We start from the raw sequence: 6,000 nt of genomic DNA, 5'->3' as shown, positions 1-6,000 counted from the left end.
TCTCGGCTCACTGCAACCTCCACCTCCTGAGTTCAAGCAATTCTCCTGCCTCAGCCTCCCAAGTAGCTGGGACTACAGATGCCCATCACCACGCCTGGCTAATTTTTTTGTATTTTTAGTAGAGATGGGGTTTCACCCTATTGGCCATACTGGTCTCGAACTCCTGACCTTGTGATCCACCTGCCTTGGCCTCCCCAAAGTGCTGGGATTACAGGCATGAGCCACCGCCCCTGGCCTCCTGTGTATTTTTAAACAGGCTGTCTTCAAGCTCACTAATTCTTTCTTCTGCTTGAACCATTTTGCTATTAAAGGAAGCTGATGCATTTTTCAGTATGCCAATTGCATTTTTCAGCTCCAGAATTTCTGCTAATCACTTTTTAATTATTTCAAGCTGTTAAGTTTATCTGATAGAATTCTGAATTCCTTATGTTATCTTGAATTTCTTTGAGTTTCCTCAATGTAGCTATTTTGAATTCTCTGTCTGAAAGGTGACATAACTGTTTCTCCAGGATTGGTCCCTAGTGCCTTATTTAGTTCACTTGGTGGGGTCATGTTTTCCTGGATGGTGTTGATGCTAGAAGATGTTCTTTGATGTCTGGGTATCAAAGTGTTACATATTTGTTGTAGTCTTCACTGTCTGAGCTTATTTGTAGCCATCCTTCTTGGCAAGGCTTTCCAGTTATTTGAAAGGACTTGGGTGTTATGATCTAAGTCATTTCTCTTTTAGGGAGCACCCCAACCCCAGTAACACTGTGGTTCTTGCAGACTTATAGAGGTACCAGCTTGATGGTCTTGGAGAAGACACAGGAGAATTCTCTGGATTACCAGGCAGAGACTCTTGTTCTCTTCCCTTACTTTCTCCCAAATACACAAAGTCTCTGTCTCGATTCTGAGCCACCTAAAGCTCTTGGGCCCTGAATAACCAACACTGCCACAGGGAGCCCTCTGGACCAGGGCAAGCCCAGAAATGCCATCCAAGAGTCAAGTCCTAGAACTGGGGACTCAAAGAGCTCACTTGATGCTTTAACTCCCTGGGGCAGTGGTGGTACCTAAAGCCAGCAAGTCTCAGAGGCTCACCAAGGCCCTTGATACAGTACCTGGGTTTCACTGCTGGTTATTCAGGGCCCAAGGGCTCTTCAGTCAGCAGGTGATGAATGCTGACAGGACTGGGTCCTTTCCTTCAAGGCAGTGGATTCCCTTCTGGTCTAGGGTGTGTCTGATATTTGGCTCTTACGAAGGTGTTTTTTCTGTGTAGGTAGTTGTTAACTTGGCATCTTTGTGTGAGGGGACGATTGATTGGTGGAGATTTCTATTCTGCCACCTTGCTCTGCCTCTCCTGCTTGTATTGGATTTTGGCCATTCTGTGTGTAGTGGTATTTCATTGTTGAGCATATTTTGCAATATGCTAAGCATATTTTTGTGTGCTTATTTGCTATCTGGGTATCTTCTTGGGTGAGGTGTCCAGATCTTTCGCCCATTTTAAAGTTGGGCTGTCTGTTTTTTATTGTTGAGTTCTTTTTAAATTTTAGATAGCAGTTCTTTATCAAGTATGTCTTTTGCAATTATTTTCTCCCACTCTATGGCTTAATTTTGGTTCTCTTGATGCTTATAATATTTAAAATATCTTCAGCATCTGCAGTTTCACATCCCTTCATTATTACAGTTGGATTTTAATCCTTAGGAGTTTATCTATTTGTCATTCAACAAACATTATTCAGCTCCTACTATAGACAGGTCCTGTTTCTGAATGCTGGAGATACACCAACTGCAGAACAGGCAAAGATGCTTACTTTCGAGCCTCCATTATTAGTCTTGTCTAAAAGTAAACTTTTGTTTTTTTTCAGTCAATTCCATTATTTGTGTTTTCAACTCCAATAACTTTTGTTTCTATATTTATTATTTTGATTGTCTTTTTAAACCTTTTTCTCATTGGTCCATCATTTTCTGCAGATGAGTTATAATTTTCTATTGTACTTGTGGATAGGTCAGTATTTCCTCATCATTGTATCCATTTTTGCCTTGTTTATGCTGAGGTTAGGTTATGTTGTTATATCTATGCAGGTCCATGACTGAGTGAAGCGCTTTTCGTCATATGACAAAGCACTTCACTCAGTCATAAGACAAAGGTTTCTTTGTCCTTGTTAATGCTTTTCAAATGTGATTTGGGGGAATACAGATATTCCAACCACATTTGGGGAGGTGGGTAGTATTTCCCCCATATTTTTTCCATCCCTCCATTTCAAACAAAATTTTTAGTCTTGATGTATCTCTCATCAATAGTATGTTGTTGGCTTTTATGGAGTTTTTAAAAGTATAATGTATCTCCTTTTGAATAGGTGAGTGTAAATTATCTATAATGATCATATCTGAACTTGCTTGGGCCCTGGTAATTAATACGTCATATTTACCATACTTTGTCTTTGCTTTTTTTCCTACCTCTTTTCTTGCCTTCTCAACTTTATTCCTTCTTTTTCTTTTTCCCCTCTCCTGGAAGTTACACACTCAATTTCCAACGTTATCTTTAAATTTCTAAATAATTTCTCAAACTTCTATTTTCTAAGGCATTCCAAAGAAAGCCAGATTAGCAGACCTGCAGCCACTGTTGCAAGCCACCGTGGGGTGGAGAGGGCTGCAGTGATTTTGCTGACTCCTGTATTTGGCAATAATGACTGAAGAATCTCACTACTAAAAATTTATTATGGAAAAAGTACCCAGAAATGTAGACATTTATCACAGCACCATTTGCTAGAGGAAAAAAATAGCAGCAACTTGATGTATAATAAAGGAATAAATTATGTTAATCCATGCAACTGCATATTATGCAGTCATTAAAATCACATTTTTGAAGAATTGTAATGATCTGAGAAAATGCTTATGATCATAGCATCACACAAAATCCCAAGTCAGTCTCTTTCTGTCTGTTTTGGTTGCAGCAAGAAGGAAACAGATGCTCCACTACAACGGGAGTTTTGAGAGAGCCCAGGTGCAGCTCTGTGAGCAGCAGGGAAAGACGATTACCCAGAGATGCAGACACACCCATGAGAAGGGCTAGGACCGACCACACCCAGTGTGCGGGAGGATGTGGAGAAACGAGAACCATCGACCTGCCAGTGGAAATGTAAGCTGGAAAAGGTGCTTTGTAAAATCGTTTGTCATGATCTATTAGAGGGGATGCATGCCCTATGGCTCTGCAGTTCCGCTTCTAGGGGAAAGAAAACCACAGAACAGGGGCACGTGTCCACCGAGAGACAGGCACGCAGATATTCAGAGGGGCATTGTTTATAACGGCCCCAAACCAGACACGATCCAAACGTCCAGCAGGAGTAGAAGGGACAAATTGTAATCTATCCATGTCATGGAAAACTTTACAGCAATGGAAAAGAAGAAACCACACTTAATACCACACAGATATTCCCATAAACAGAAAGTTGAAGCCGGGTGTGGTGGCTCACACCTGTAATCCCAGCACTTTGGGAGGCCAAAGCGGGTGGATCACAAGGTCAAGAGATCAAGATCATCCTGGCTAACACGGTGAAACCCTGTCTCTACTAAAAATACAAAAAAAATTAGCCAGGCGTGGTGGCGGGCACCTGTAGTCCCAGCTACTCGGGAGGCTGAGGCAGGAGAATGGCGTGAACCTGGGAGGCGGAGCTTGCAGTGAGCCCAGATTGCACCACTGCACTCCAGCCTGGGCGACAGAGCGAGACTCCGTCTCAAAAACAAAACAAAACAAAAAACAGAAAGTTGAGCAAGAAGAGTTGTTCACAAGAGTATATATTGTATAATTCCATTCATATAATAAAAGTGTACAAATAAGCAGAACTAAAGGATGGTTTGGAAGTCAGCGGCGTGTCATGCTTGGGAAGACAGAGCATACAGGGAGATCCAGTGTGGGCCATGTTCTAGTTCTCGACCAGGGTTGTGGTTACATGGTGTTTGAGTCCATTCTCATGCTGCTAATAAAGACATACCTGAGACTGGGTAATTTGTAAAGAAGAGAGGTTTAACAGACTCACAGTTCCACGTGACTGGGGAGGCCTTACCATCATGGCGGAAGGCAAGCAGGCACAACGTCCTGTCTTACATGGATGGCGGCAGGAGAGAATGAGGGCCAAGTCAGAGGTTTCCCCTTACAAAACCATCCTATCTCGTGAGACTGATTCACTACCATGAGAACAGTGTGGGGGAAACTGTCCCCATGGTTCCATTATCTCCCACCAGGTCCCTTCCACAATACATGGGAATTACAAGAGTTACAATTCAAGATGAGGATTGGGTGAGGATACATCCAAACCATATCACATGAGGTGTCTGCTTTGTGATGATTCTCTGAGAGCTAGGTTTGTGTTGTGTCTGCCACTTCACAGCTTAAATGTAAAAACAGCAACAACGAAAAACCACTGCAAAATATTCAGAAAAAAATACAGACTAAAAGAGAGAGGGTATTTGTTTTGTATTGCTGCGTAACAGATGATCACAGACACAGCCCAAGGTCACGCAGCCAGCCCTGGTGGAGGCAGACGGCTGGTGACTGATTTTCATTTCTGTAACTATCGGTGATGTGAACTTCTCATTGGTCACTTGCACCACTTTTGTGAACTGCCCATTTTCTGTGCTGTGCCCATTTTTATCAATTTCCTGGAACTCCACATGCTGAGGAATCTGAATCTGCCTTGCCTAGGTGAACCAGCGTGTCATTCACATTTGTCTTTGGTGATGAAGGTTGGGTCTTAGTTGTCCCTGCCATTTGCCTTGGTAGCGCATACTACGGATATATATCATTAGTCTTTTTCTATCTTGTTTTTGCCACTGGCATCATGCTAAGAAAGCCTTTTACCATTCCCAATGACAAAAATAGCCATGTATTTTTGAGTAGTTGGGGGTAATTTTTATATTTACATCCACTTATCTGGAAGTTGAATATAATTTTATTTCCTAAAAGAATAATCAGGCCGGGCGCGATGGCTCACACCTATAATCCCAGCACTTTGGGAGGCCGAGGTGGGCAGATCACTTGAGGTCAGGAGTTCGAGACCAGCCTGGCCAACATGGTGAAACCCCGTTTCTACTAAAACTACTAAAAAAATTAGCCGGGTGTCATGGCGGGCACCTGCCATCCCAGCTGCTTGGGAGGCTGAGGCATTAGAATCACTTGAACCCAGGAGGCAGAGGTTGCAGTGAGCTGAGATCACACCACTGCACTCCAGCCTGGCCACAGAGCAAGACCCTGTCTCAAGAAATAAAAAAATAAAAAAATAAAGAATAGCCAGCCTCATATTGTCAACAAAATGGACTCCGGCTGGGTCGCTCCCACAGGACCATGTAAGTGGCCGTGTGTGCTCCTGGGTGGAGGCCATCCTGTGCTGGGGACCCTCCATGCCATGGAGCTGCAGGGTGGGTGTGGAAAGGCCTCACAGCTGAGTGAGGCCCACCCCAAGCAGCCTGCAGTCCCGCAGGGCAAAGTGCAGCGCCGGAGGGAAGCCCAGGGGCTGGGGCTGAGAGAGGTGAGGTGGGCAGGGGCTGGGAAGGCCCCAGGGAGGTCCACACCCCGAGGGGTCTGAGTCTTGGGCAAACTCCCCAGGACTGCGGCCTTGAGAGCAGATCACTGGGGCCACAGGGCTGACGAGGAGCCTCCAGCTCTGGAGGACGGCATGGAGGCTGGCGTGCTGCAGCTTGTGATGGCGCCTGTCATCCTGCAGCCTGTCCCCACGTCCTCAGTGGACTGGGTCTGCTCAAACACAGACGGGATTCCTCTCATTTCCATCCATCAGTGACAGCGCACAGAAGCGTCCCACCTACTAGTTCTTCCAAAAGCACAAACCACAAAGACTCTCCATCTCCCACTCCCCACGACCTTGCCAAGGGCACAGCAGGCTGAGCCTCTTCCCGGGACCGGGCAGGGTGAGGTGCACGGGACAGCAGTCACCACAGGTCAGGGACTGATCTCAGGGCCCCTGGGCTCGGGCCACCCTCAGGAGCAGAGTGTGCACAGGCTGTGAA

The sequence above is a fragment of the Pongo abelii genome, chromosome 23, assembly GCF_028885655.2.
Source record: "Pongo abelii isolate AG06213 chromosome 23, NHGRI_mPonAbe1-v2.0_pri, whole genome shotgun sequence".
NCBI classification, from domain to species: domain Eukaryota; kingdom Metazoa; phylum Chordata; class Mammalia; order Primates; family Hominidae; genus Pongo; species Pongo abelii.
The sequence above is the reverse complement of the archived record's forward strand: the minus strand, read 5'-3'. Positions refer to the sequence as shown.